This window comes from Montipora capricornis, chromosome 10, assembly GCF_036669925.1.
Source record: "Montipora capricornis isolate CH-2021 chromosome 10, ASM3666992v2, whole genome shotgun sequence".
Taxonomy (NCBI): Eukaryota; Metazoa; Cnidaria; class Anthozoa; order Scleractinia; family Acroporidae; genus Montipora; species Montipora capricornis.
Window position 1 is genome coordinate 67,363,103 of NC_090892.1, and position 15,000 is coordinate 67,378,102.

Genomic DNA, 15,000 nt, shown 5'->3' on the forward strand with positions numbered 1-15,000 from the left:
ACTTATCTTGCCTCAACGCACCGGTGGCTCAGTTGGTTGAGCATCGGGCTGTCATGCGGGACATCACGGGTTCGAACCCTTGCCGGATCTTAAAATAACTGAGATGAGCTTCCTTCGTAATTTCATCTGCAAATGGTTAGACTTGCAAGAACTCTCATTGAGTTCCCTGTGGGACGTTAAAAGAACCCACACACTATTCCCATACTCGGCAGCCCAGGGAAAGCAAAACGAAAAGAAACCTCTGCTAGCAGGGAAAAATGTGGGATGTTTCTACAAAGAAATCTGAAAAAAACCTGAACAAACCTTGCCAAGTAAAAACACAAAAAGGTATTCATGAAGACTTTGTAGGAAAGACATGTACAGTACTTTCATATCCTCTTGGGCTTAATTATGACCATCTCCCAGTTGGCTTGATAGCTCATTATTTGGAAGAACACTGAATCAATAATGCAGAAGTCATGGGTTCAAACCCCGTCCAAGCCTGAATTTTTAAGGCTTACCTGTCAGTACTACTTAAGAAGCATTCATAACTGTGGTGATTGCATAAACGCATACTATACAAATTTCTCTACCAGCAAATAGTTGAAAACAACTTGACGGAAGGGAGGGAAAGCAGAAAAATAATTGCATATGAAAGACAGATGATAATATTTATGATTAAAGTGGTACTGTGATCAAAAAATCAAGTCTTTTTTCCTTTGGATTTTAAAGCTATGCTAACTAAACACTGGGTCACCAAAGTTTTAAGTTTTGTTTATTTTAACTGGAATTTTCCTATTTAATGGTCTGCCATTACTAACTTTAGAATGTTGAGAGAGCTGGATCGAGGAGAAAATGACGTCAAAGACTCACTAGTTTAAGAATGCAATGGTTTTGTACGGGACTGAATAAATATCCTGCTCGGGAGTTTCCGGTTTTCAGATTTTTAAACACGTGTTTGGCATAGAGCTGTTTCAAGAAAGCATAAATACATACGCGACAATGCCGAAAGGCATTATGTTAAACTGTCAGTTTCAGTCCACGAAAACACGACGGCAATGCTATCGAAAACGTCACCAAGAAATACATGCTCACTCTATGTTACTGACATTTGAGATATGAGTGAGTTTCAAAATTCAGTCAAATGATCCAGGCATGAATAAGTAACAAAGGGGTAGGATTCACAGAGATCAGGAAGCATAATTCTGACGACGTTCAAGGGCACCCAACGGCAAATTAAGCCGAAAGCCTTTGAAAGACATTGAAAGACATTCATAGGCTCCTAGTAATGTTTAAAGACTGTCTAAGGAGATGTTTTTATCAACTAAAAGAATTTGATCTGTTCGGATATCTTAGCTGAAAATTGAAGTGTCCGAAAATTATAGGAAATGATTTCATTTCAGAAATTGCTAGCTGGACGTTACCTCCAAAAAATTTCCTTGCGAACCATTTTCTCATCTGTAACTGCCACGTGACCTTTTTAAGTGCCAAACATTGCAAAAATATCCTTTTCGAAAATGTAATGGACTACTTTTTCCTTTTTTGCGAATCTTTTATGTGATGTTTTTGGTAAAGAAATCTGTAACTGTTTGGCAACGTAGAACCGAAATTCTTAGAACAGTTTGACTCTCCCGAGCACATATTTCACCGAAGATTATCATTGGGTGCCCCTGGACTGGTCATGTTTTGCAGAGAAAGTAGGAAAAATGTACCAGAAATCGTGGCGCACGTGCAGAGGCATCGTTTTTGCTAATAAACCCTTTTGTTTTTGGACGTGTTTTGGTATCGTGATAGCGAGAGAGAGCTTCAACACAAGCCTCTGCGTACTGCCCCTTGATCAACGCTATATCCTAAGAACTCTTTCATCCAAATAGCTCGCCACCGTAGTTCTTCACTGGACGATCGTGGCATCTTTGATTCTGGGCGTTCACTACAAGTTGAATTTATTTTATTGAATATCTCCCATACTACCTTTCGGCATTGTTGCGAACGCTCTTACGCTTCTTTTGGACAACTTTTCCAGAAACAGCTCAGCTGTACACGGTAAACTGCGTTTACACACTGAAATTTTAAGCAATTGAGTGAATGACGTGACTTTTCCCGAGATCCAACCGTCTGAGGTTCAGCCGGTCGGTATTGAACATGAGTAATGGCGGACTGTGAAATCCAAAACTCACACTGAACGTAAACAGCCTTAGGATAATAATCAAACCTCAATATTTTGCCAGGCAGGTGTCAAGCAAACACACTTTCAAAATCTGAAGAAAAAAGGAAATGATTTTTTGATCATAGTACCAGTTTTTGAATCCAGCAGCAAAAATCACAAAACCCATAAAAAATTCAGATTGTTAAGGACACAACCTTGAATATAAGAAAGCCGATAGTAGTATAGGGGGGCCCCGTATCTGAGAGAGTTTTTAGTCAAGTGACGTGAATCAAACAATCAGATCGCTAGTTCCAGGGTTTATCGGGAATCGAGAGACATTTCAGTGACGCTTGCATAAGAAATCGTATGGGAATTTTGGGGCGAAACCGTTGACCCCAGCCTCCCCGTGCCCGGCTCCGCCACCAGTCAGCGGTGTCAACCATAGACATGAAGTTTCTGCACTCACACGCTCAAGATGCCAATAAATTACAAGCGGCTACAGCGTTTGCAAGTGTAAACGTAGCCGAAAACAACGCAAAAAGAAACAAAAACAACTCAAAGCAAACGTCGTTTTGCCATTGAATTACCAGCGGCTACAGCGTTGCAAGTGGCAAAAGGAACGACAAAGCCTCGATAAAACAACGACAAGACCTTCACACGTTATTGAATTACAAGCGACTACAGCGTTGCAAGTGGGAATATAGACAAAAACACAAAGAAAAACAACGCAAAAAGGAAGATCAAAAAGCCTCGATAAAACAACTCAAAGCAAAAGCCGTTTGTCAAGTTCGTGGTTGCATCGGTACTGTCAAAAAAGATTTACAACTAAAAAAAGATGGCACACTTTGTGGTTCGTGCCAATCGTGCTGTGACAAGAAGTTAAGACAAGAGCAACGCAACACTCAACAATTTGCATATGCAACACGGCCTCGGCGTTCGTCGTAAGTTTTTCTTGGATGATTGATCGTTTTGATTTGGTGTTTATAAAGAGCCACCGTTTCATGTTAAACTTTTTTTACTAGATATTTGTCCGCCAAGATGCCAGAGCGAGATGTGGAAAGAATGACACCTCGGATTTGGAAACGTAGACAAAAAAAGACAAAGAAAAACAACGCAAAAAGTAACGACAAAAAGCCTCGATAAAACAACTCAAGGCAAACGTCGTTTTGTCATTGATTGATCGTTTTGATTTGGTTTATAAAGAGCCACCGTTTCATGTTAAATTTTTTTTACGAGATATTTGTCAGCCAAGATGCTAGAGTGAGATGTTAAAAGAATGACACCTTGGATTTGACTCGACCACCCATTCAAATAAACACAAAAAAGATTACCGTAGTTATGCGGTTATAAGGCGCACTCGGTTATAAGACGCATCCCAAACTTAGCAAAAACTGAAAGTTCTCAAAAGGATGTGATGAATCTGAGAACAATTATCCTTACACAATTGGCATGCGAACTCTTTTTGGTAACGTAAAAAAAGTGAAAAAGTCACGCATTTAATGAGATACATAAAAACAAAAGATTAAAGTCCGCGATAAAAGTTCACACCTGTAATGATAAACATACAACGCATACACGTTTATTTGAACCTTCCGATTTACGAAATATTCACTGATCGATTCTGTCCTATATAAACATAAATCACCTGATTTTAAGACTCTGTACTACTAAAACCCGAAAAACCGAAACGAGAAACCATCGGAACGAAGGCAGCGGAACCGCCGAAATCATTGAAACCTCGAAACGAAACCACCGAAACAACCGAAACAGCAATAATGACCACGTAGATCACGAGATTTTCGGAAATTCTTTCACTCGTGATGTACTCACTGTAACTAAAATTAGTCGTTTTGTTCAGTTGTTCGCTTTTACAAAAGCACAGAATAGACTTGCTAAATTCAGTCTCCATCATTAACTATCTCTTCGAAATGCAAATACTTACAAATGCGTTGGTCTTTGCACTGTTCCAACCTCATTTTCACTTGGTAGCTGTGTGCGCATCATTGCGTGACATAGCAATAAAGGAAAAATAATGAAATAAAAGAATCTTCTGGTGTGCTTAGGGAATCTGCAAAAACTGTGAATAAACAGCAACTTAAACAGGAAACTTGAAGGAAACCATTCCAGAAATTATTATAAGCGACAATCAGCCCGGAGGTCAAATTTTATACTGTAATCGAGACTGTGTCGATGATTTTTATAGCAGTTTCGTGTGTTTCGATGGTTTCGTTCCGTCGTAGTACATGCCATTCGAAACAGGGTTCGAACGATTGTGTTGTTGTCATGGGTATCATGTTATTGAGCACGTGCTGTTAAGCACGTATGCAAATTTCCGTGTCTAGTGTCTTCCGTGTCTAGTGTCCTTTTCTTGTGTTGTTTAAACAAGTTCTTCTCATTGTGATCTTAAGATTTTGTTGCGCGAAAATACTTGGCTATAAGACGCAGCCCAATTTTAGCACTAACTTGACACCCAAAGACAGATTTTTCCTTAAACGAGATGCTTCCGTGAAGCATACACTGGATTGCCTGTGGTACGTGTTAACAGAAAATCAGAAGGCACTGAATTGTGTGGTATTGAACTACAGCATTCCAGTCTCTGAAGAATAACAAATAAAAGAGAGCAGAAGGAAGTTTCCGGGATGGTCGATCGAGAATAAAATACTTACGACATGAAAACAACATTAATTTTGAACCGTGAATATTGAATATAAAAAGTTACGATCAGCGACAAACATTTGTAGCGACATCCCTTGCCTGTTTATCAAGAAAAGCGTCTCCAACGCCTACAGAATGCGTGTGCTGGCTTTGTTATAAGAAAATTTGCAGGTCTCGAGGATATTATTAAGTTAAACTGGTTACCAGTTATTCTCAAACTCGCTCATAAATCATTATACGACAAATATTGCTTTCCTGAGTATCTGAAACTGAGTCTGCATCAAGTAACTGCGTATAATTTAAGATTATCAACAGCACCCGTATTCTCCATTCCTAAAGAATCAGGAACCTTCCAGCACTCGGCGGCAACGCTGTTTAATAGGCTCCCGATAGTAATAAGAAACATTTCAGATCATAAAGTTTTTTGCCGCAGTGCTAAGAAACATTTGTTTGCTAAGTATCAGCCTTGAATTCACATAATCATTATTGTATATTTTAATACTTATTGATAAGTTACATTTGTTAATTTATTATTGTTATTACACTTTGAATCATATTATAGGTTTCTTAGTTTAGTATTTTTACAGAAGAAGAGCCTCTTAATTGTTGGATTCTGTAATAAACCATTATCTATCTATCTTATCTATCTTTTGGGAGATTTTTGCTACGTTCAAATAAATCGCAAAAGCGAAAGTGACATGGCTGGAATTCAGCGGGCGCCGTGATTAAGTTACCGCGGCATGTTTACTCGCCAAACAATGAAGCATCTGTGTCAAATGATGGCAAGATACCGGGTTTTTGTAAGTTTCTTTTTTTTGTAAAGTGTTATAAAGTTAAAGTTTGACACTAAAATGAGCGAAGTCAAAACAAAGATCACAATCGCCCAACTCTTGAGGTAATGACCATTTGTTTATGCAAAGTCAAAATTTACTCTCCAAGATGCGTACGACGTTATTTATCAACAGGTAATTCCATCATTTTGCAAATAGCAGCTACTTTATTATTCATCGGCGTCACAATTTTCCCTGATCATGTTTGGGGCTCATTTTGTTGAAACTCAAGCGCGCCTCCAACAGGCCTGTGAACCCTTCCTGCTTACAGAGCAATACTAAAAAAATTCTCCCATATCACATTTCAACCTTAAGCTCGAAAATTCAATACACAACATGATATTATAATTCACAAAGGCAGAAAATACCACAGAATCCTTTTCCAGCGAAAAATTTATTGAAACAAACAACATATTTGCTCTTAGAGGCGAAAACCTCTTCCTATTTCATTACGTGCGTGAAGACAAGAAACTCAATCGTGTCAAATTACCATGTATTTCAGGTTTCCTGAAGAACCTTTTCCTTGAATAACATAAAAACTATCCAGTTAAGCTCGCATGTCATAAAACATGATGAATTCATAAAGGCCACCTTTTCCAGCGAACAATTGTTTGAAGCAAACAACATATTTGCTATTAGAGGCAAAACCCCCTCTATTTCATTACGTGCTTGAAGAGAAGAAACTCAATCGTGTCAAATATGCGCAATATTGCAACAAACTAAATTTCAGGATCAAACCGTTTCCGTGAAGAACCTTGTCCTTGAATAATGAAGCACAAAATACACGACAAGCTTTCTTTCAAATAATTCTTGGCTGTCACATTTCCAATTATTTTCTTTTCCTGAAGACTGTGCAGAGTTGATCACAGATCCACGTAAGGTGTTCGATTCGCTCTCTGTCTTTGTTGAACCCATAAGTTACCAAAGAATTTTCCATTTGGTTTTAGTGTTCTACATAACAGCACACTTGGTAAACTGTTAGAAGTGGAGCTGACTTTGATTTCGGCTCGACGGGCGACAGATTGTTGTCGAAGTCCATAACTCGTCGCTTTTAAGATTCCACCGCCTGTCTTGTCCAGTATCCAATTGACTTGCCAGTATTGAGCTTCATAAGGGTATATTTTGTTCAAATATCCACTAGAGATCCAGTAAAACGCCACTCGCGTTACATGACTTTCGACGCCATTGCCGGTTAAGTTTATCATTCTACTGTGTCCACCAGAGAAATCTACGCATTTCCACTACCCTCTCTATCCTAAGAAAATACGAGCAGAAGGCTCTATGCACAAAGATACCACTTAGCAGGGGAGTGACAGGCAAGACTTTTACCAATGCGCAAAGAGAGAAAAACTAGACACTTCGTGAGTGTAAACTGGGTTGCCTTTGGTACCTGTTACACAAAAACAGAGGGCACTGAGTTGGCTGGTATTGAAGGTGCAGAAACTGGATTTTCCCAGGAGTAGTGCTGCTTGGGTTAATTCGAAAATAACAAACAAAAAAGCCCAGGAATCCAATAGGTACTCCTGGTAACTCCTACCATGGAAGAAGAAGGCCAGGGGATCGAGCTCGAATGCGACACATTGCTCATCATCCCCAGGGCTTCTCAGTCAGGAACCGTAACACTACTTAGTTTTTTTTTTTGTGTTTCGTTTCCTCAGAAACGAAACGTATCTAATACTCTTTTTCTTTGGCCATCTCAGTTTTATCAGACATTATAAACAAACAGCGGTGACAAACATCAGAACAAACGCATCATTCCAAATTATCTTTTATTTGACGTTTCGTATGCTTCTGCAGACATCTTCAGAATTGGCGGTTAATACAAAATTGGAGTTTACTTATTAACTATAAAGTAACAATAGAGTCGACAGAAAATGCACGCACTGAATGAAATAAGAAGTTTTTCTTGCCTCTAATAGCAAATATGTTGGAAAAGGTTTTGTGAGATTTTTTTCTGCCTCTGTGGCTTCATCGTGTTTTTAAGTATGAACTAATTTGCATACGTGGGTTGAAACTTGATACGGGAGCAGTTTTCATAACGATGACAAGATTTCTTGCTGTTTAGTCATTCTGGTGTAAAAAGAGGTTAGTTTGGGAAACCAACAATATTTTTTTAAGCCTATCTACGGCGCATTTAGTAGCCTGCGAGCATGCTCTCTCTCTGCGACGTGACAGAAAGAGAGCCTGCCCGCATCCCTCTGAATTTTGAATGCCGCCTCCTGATGTCACGCTGAGCGAGCTGTCAAAAAATAGCCAATCAGCGCACACCCGAAGTAAACATTGACATAAACAGTAAGCCATGTCATGTGTATTTCAAATTGCTGGAAGCAGAAACTCCCAAAAATTACAAAGGAAGCAAGCCTTCGCCAGAATCTCCTAACAACTAATGCAGATGCTGTAAAGCGTAGCTGAATATTCTGTACCGGTAATTCGTCGAAGTCCATCTCCACGCAAAATGTGTTTCGTTCGTCAGGGAAATATCTAACACAGAAACTTAAAACAACGGCAACTGGCCTTTTCCCTATCCGCATCTCCACTGTGTGTGTGACTCGTCGACCACAACTGCCGCCACATTTTGGTAAAGCGAGGCGGAGTTATCTTTTTTGATTTTAATGGAATACGGGCATTACAACTACTACATTATACTTTATGTCGACACTTTTCCCCGGCCTTGATATAAAATATTGCTAAGTAGAGCAAGCCCTGCACTTTGCAAGTGGTCGCACTAAGTTTGCTGAGACATGGAAACCTCAAAAAAGACAACTACAAACATGTTGGCGTTATTCGGCCACCAACGTGGCTATTCAAGTTATATCATCAACGAAATCAATAAAAACCGCAGTAAATTAAAGCCATGTTTAGCAAAGGTGGGGCGAGAAAAAAAGCCAAGGCCACAGAAATGTGGCAGCCCCACCAAGACCACGCAAAGAGCACGACGATACTTGTCAACGCGAATAGCTAATGTGCTCACGGCCGGAGCAGCCCATGTCTGAACAACAGCCGAAGCGAGAGCGTATAAGCGAGCTCGCACTCTAAAATTAAAAAATTATAGGAGAAAAGAGAAAATAGAAAAGTAAAATTAAATGGCAAGTATATAGCAGCCCATGACTGAACCATAACATTGCCAACCAAGGAGGGAAAAATGATAATGGCAGAGAAAACAGATGTACCACTGAAAAGTCACTGCGGAAGAGAACAATCAAATGTACTGACTCACTGGTAGCGGCCCATGCATGAACTACCAAGTCGCCAATGAAAGCTAACGATGATTGACTGTTAAGAAGGATGTGATAATTATATTAAGCCCCAGGGTAATTTTACAGGGCACGTAGCAGCCCATGCGCGAACTTCGTAGGGCGTATAAATGATAGATTAAACAATAGAACTACTAACTGCGAACTTACTTTGCAAGCAAACGCTCTGGGCGGATGTAAACCTTAAAGGCACCGGACTTCCAGCGGCCAAGAGTGCGAATTTGTGAATCAGAGAATCCTTTTTCAGCCGCATGCGATGCAGCTCCGATTCGAAAACTGTGACCTTTGTACCGACGGGTATCAAGGCCACAGAATCACAAGGAACGTTGCAACTCAGTATTGAATTGATCGGCCGTAATCGGTGCCAAATTTAAATGACAGACGAGATGCTTCCGTGAAGCATACACTGGGTTGCCTGTGGTACGTGTTACAGGAAATCCGAAGGCACTGAACAGAATTGTGTGGTATTGAACTACAGCATTCCAGTCTCTGAAGAATAACAAATAAAAGAGAAGCGAGAAACATTGGCTTCTGGGCTGACATGTTGATAATTTTCAAGTTCCCTCACAACTTCTTTTCACCACAAGTTTAAGCGTGCCCTCTGAGCATCTGACATCTTTGTTATGCTAAAGTTCGCTGAAGTTTATTCCTCCTATTCGGCTGGGTTAGTATCTGGATGGGAGACCAAAACAATATACCCCTCAAAACTGAAGCATTGGACCGAAAATTCTATTTTAACGCTAACAAATGCGGACCAAGCAAAGAACTGATTTTGTTAGCTTGCTTTGTGCGAAACAACTATTGATGCAAAAGTAAATAAATAGTGATACAAACAAGTTTTTGGGAAGAGCAGAAGGAAGTTTTCTGGACGGTCGATCGAGAGTAAAATATTTTGCCATCAGCAACAACATTTATGACATGAAAACAACATTAATTTTTAACCCCGAATATAAAAAGTTACGATCAGCGACAAACATTTTGGGAGATTTTTGCTATTGTACTTTTGGCTGCACAAGTAAAAGCGCAAAATCGAAAATGACATCGGATTCAGCGGGCACCGTGATGAAGTTACGGCGGCGTGTTTACTCGCGAAACAGTGAAGCATCTGTGTCAAATGATGGCAAAATACCAGGTTTTTGTTTTTGTTAGTTTCTTTTTCTTTCAAGTGTTATAAAGTTTGACAAGAAATGTGCGAATTCAACACAAAGATCACAATCGCTCAACTCTTCAGGTTGACAGTCAAAACTTTACTCTCCAAGACGAGGTTATTTATCGCCAGGTAATTCCATCGTTTTGTGGATAGCAGCTACTTTATTATTCATCAGTGTCAGATTTTTTTTGCCGATTTTGGGGGTCATTTTGTTGAAACTCAAGCAAGCTTCCAACAGACCTGTTTATTTTCCTGACACTATACCACAGAAATGCTCCCGTCTCACATTTCGACCCAGGTATGCAAATTTCTTAAGCTCGAAAATTACACAACATGATATTAAAGTTCACAAAGGCTGGAAATATCTCGGCAAAATCCTTTTCCAGCGAAAAATTAATTGAAACAAACAACATATTTACTATCAGAGGCAAAAAAACCTTCCTATTTCAATTGCGTGCTTGCAAACAAGAGATGCAATTAAATGCATGTACATTTTTGACAGTTCACATCAAACCCTTTTCGACTCGGAACCTTGACCGTAAATAATGAAGCACAAAAGCGACAACAACTTCATTCAAATAATTCTTCACTGTCACATTTCCAAATATTTTACACCTTTGCAGAGTAAACACTGTGATGCATTCACATTGTGATGCGGGTCCGCGCACCGGTGGCTCAGTTGGTTGAGTACCGGGCTGTCACGCGGGAGGTCGTGAGTTCAACTCCGGCAGGACCAACACTCAGGGTCTAAATAACTGAGGAGAAAGTGCCGCCTTTGTAATTACATCTGCAAATGGTTAGACTCTCTAGTCTTCTCGGATAAGGACGGTAAGCCGAAGGTCCCGTCTCACAACCCTTCAATGTTCATAATCCTGTGGGACGTAAAAGAACCCGCACACTTGTCGCAAAGAGTAGGGCATGCATTGATAAGAAATGCCAAAAAAGTTAACGGAAGGATCCGCAAAATAATCATTTGGCGTGAATTAAATCTAAGGCTTGTAGGACTTGGTGGGAACGTTACATTTATGATAGATTATAGCAATGTAGCAGTAGCAATGTCAGAAAATGTGTAGCCTGCAGTGCAGGCGTCATTTTGGAGCAGAAAGCAACGTTCTGTCGCAAGTTTTTATCGTCAAATGTTATTCTAAGTCACTTCTTCTACGTAAAGCCATTTAAATAAACGCGAATAAAGATGAAACAAAAAGTTGTCAAACTCCCATTATATTTGCAGATGCAAAAAACAAACCGCCAATAAGCGGGTGTCAACATTACGACAACAAATTGCAAAGATCCTTCAACCAATGGGCCACCGTCGTGCGATCTCGATTGATGACCGCAGAATCAAGGGGGACTTTTGTCTGATTGGTTGATAATTTACTTGTGCCCAGGCTTTTTTGAAACGCGCGCGAGCGAAATTATGAACAGAATGGCGGCCGAAGATGTCTTGTTCCATTGCTTGCTCCAGGAATTTTTTATAGCAACAGCATCGTGTACACCTTTCGGAATAGCGGTATTTCAGTGGTAAAACGTCTTTACAGTCTTTCTCTCTTGCGTGATCGAATTTTCGTCGGTGGCTGCGTGCACATAGATAGATTGATGTTCGAGTTCAGCCGAGGCCGCGGGTGTCAGTTGAAGGCTGCTAAGGTAAGATGAGTTCGCTATTCCTTTCGTTTTGTATACAATCTCAAGCTAACATTTGCAAGCACAGCCTATTAAATGTTCTTTTAAAACTTAATGTATTTTACTTTCCTTCTTGTCAACAGAAAAAACCTTATAAGAAATGCCAGCGTTATGAACGTCCTCTTCTTCACCAGTTCCTAAATTTTAATTACTGATTTCAACTAGCAACTTGTGTGGAGGTTTTACTATAACGCCGTGGATTGAAATCAGGGGTTAAAGAATAGGGGAACTGTAGGAAGCTGTACAGTAGGTAGTCGATGAAGGTGCACGCGAGCTATTGTTATTTCCTATTTTTCTGTCTTAAAATTCGATTGTTTTTCTGGGAAAATACCCTATTTTTGGTGCTCATAGCTGGAGAAAAATGTTGTGAGCTTGTGCTTCACGTTGACAAAACAATAATTTATTTTGAACCTCGCAATGATGACTATAATTATGCATTTCCATTTAAATACTGCTATTTTGTTCCTATTTTTAGGTTTAAAAAAAACCATTTTCTTACTTTGTGACCCTTTTATCCACTTGACGCCCTGCAAATAGCAATTTGTTCAAATTACCGTATACATTACATGGAGGGAAACGCATGCACGCCAAAACACTATAATTTATACAGATGAACTTCTAATTCACCTTAACTCTGAACTACCAAAAAATTATCACCTGCTTTGTGCCAACAAGTCAACTTGAAATTTAAATAAAACTCAATATTTTATCTTCCGACCTCATCAGACAGTAAATTCAACTTATTTTAAAGTAAAGTAAAGTAAAGCGACCATATTTAACGTTGATCATTCGTAACAGTAACTTTAATAACTGACAAACCTGAGGTCGACGGTGTGCTGATTTTACTCCCCCCTCTCCATCAGTGCTCCGTTTTACGGGTATTTAAAGCAGCAATTTAAACCCCAAATTAATTGAATCAAGGCGAATAGCTTTTCAGGCATTTCTTCAGACAATTTATCGTCATACAGAGGTGCAGCAACATCCAGCATTTCGAGAATTTTTTTATCTGCCAGCTTTACGAAAGGCTACAAATCACCTTATAGGATGTGAACTGGAGGCTGCAGTAAAATTGTATTTAAAGAGCTTGCATCTTCAGGTAAAGTTGAGTGACAAAGGTCCAGAGGTAATTGCTACCCTTGCGGCAGTTGTTGTCACCTACGAGGCTCAAGATGAATTGGAAGAAGCTGTACGCTATTCATTGGCAGCACTAGAATTGGTACAAGACGATTATCTGTGCCCTTATATGATCCCACTACTCGACACATCAGCAAAACTCATGGAGAAATTGCAAATGGATAAGAACCCGATAGTGAGACTTTTGAATCGTGTTCAAAGAATGACAGGGACGGATGTTGTCCACACGCCCACATTGCGAGCACTCGTTCTTATGAGGTTTAATGAGCATGTACACCAGTCTTCTTAAGCCATACAAATCCAGTGTAAAGTTTGGTTTTTACCACAATTGCTTGTAATCTTGCAATCTGATTGGCCAATTTGCCGTTGTTGATAAGAGTCTAGACAACGCTCCTTACTTCAACTTTCTCTTGTTGTAATAGCCAATCAGAAACACTCACCTTGGGAAATAAGCCAGTCAGATTGCGAGAAACGTTTCGAATCGATTCGAATCGATTCGCTCTGACGAAGGGCTAACGCTCGAAACGTCAGCTTTTAAAATCTCTGTACGGTGGCCAATTTACATCATCAACTCCGTTGATAAAACCAAATTTTTGTATACTACTTCCCCACCGACGCAGCACCACAGTTTCTTTAGAAACTACCCCTTCATTCAGATTGCGAGAAAGTCATAGACAACACTTGCTTTCTTTGTGTCGCGATCTTGGTTACGCTCTGGAATACTGTTTACACATTTTCTTTGACGGTGAAAATTGATAAAAAACAAATCGAATGTGGCTCAGTGTTGTCTGTACTCTATCAACAACACCATTATTTTGTCGTCACAGAGGTCAAAATTTGTTGTGGACTCACTCGGTGCATAACAATTATTGATGATGAATAGAGATGATAAGAGACAATGCAATGTATAGACAATGCCGGCTGAACCACATTCAATTTGGTTATTTAAAATGGTTGAAGTTGTTGGGCACAACCATGTACAAACATACTTTGTAAATTATATTATTTATCGTATGTGTACATTCCTTTAACATGCAAGCTGTGACTTACCCGTACATGTAACATGGTTCGTTCTGATTCGTTGGTAAATAAATTCAAGGACTTTAATTCCACTCAATTATTACAAATAATTTTTCTCAAGCTTTCAAAAGTGTGGGTCCCTTGCCAGCAGAGATCTCTTTTCATTTGCGTTCCCTGTGCTGGTGAGTACAGGAAAACAGACTTATGCCATTGGTCGAAACTCACTTTGAATAACAAAATATCATTTAAAAACGTTGAAATTGTATAATCTGTTTTGTATTAATTCTCAACAGTTTATGAGCCATTAAAATTACGATCTAAGATGAAAAATACAAGTCCCGACAACCACACTTATCTTGCCTCAACGCACCGATGGCTCAGTTGGTTGAGCATCGGGCTGTCATGCGGGAGGTCACGGGTTCGAACCCTTGCCGGATCTTAAAATAACTGAGATGAGCTTCCTTCGTAATTTCATCTGCAAATGGTTAGACTTGCAAGAACTCTCATTGAGTTCCCTGTGGGACGTTAAAAGAACCCACACACTATTCCCATACTCGGCAGCCCAGAGAAAGCAAAACGAAAAGAAACCTCTGCTAGCAGGGAAAAATGTGGGATGTTTTTACAAAGAAATCTGAAAAAATCTGAACAAACCTTGCCAAGTAAAAACACAAAAAGGTATTCATGAAGACTTTGTAGGAAAGACATGTACAGTACTTTCATATCCTCTTGGGCTTAATTATGACCATCTCCCAGTTGGCTTGATAGCTCATTATTTGGAAGAACACTGAATCAATAATGCAGAAGTCATGGGTTCAAACCCCATCCAAGTCTGAATTTTTAAGGCTTACCTGTCAGTACTACTTAAGAAGCATTCATAACTGTGGTGATTGCATAAACGCATACTATACAAATTTCTCTACCAGCAAATAGTTGAAAACAACTTGACGGAAGGGAGGGAAAGCAGAAAAATAATTGCATATGAAAGACAGATGATAATATTTATGATTAAAGTGGTGCTATGATCAAAAAATCAAGTCTTTTTTCCTTTGGATTTTAAAGCTATGCTAACTAAACACTGGGTCACCAAAGTTTTAAGTTTTGTTTAATTTAACTGGAATTTTCTTATTTAATGGTCTGCCATTACTAACTTTA

The 15,000-nt window shown here is 39.4% G+C and overlaps 1 long non-coding RNA gene across 1 annotated transcript; it reads left to right on the forward strand.

The window, feature by feature from the left end:
* Nucleotides 1–2,567: 2,567 nt before the first annotated feature.
* Nucleotides 2,568–5,422, forward strand: LOC138019562 (uncharacterized). The gene is made up of 2 exons (XR_011126185.1): nucleotides 2,568–3,066; nucleotides 3,148–5,422. It is a non-coding gene; the product is annotated as an uncharacterized lncRNA (long non-coding RNA).
* The last annotated feature ends 9,578 nt before the right edge of the window (nucleotides 5,423–15,000 follow it).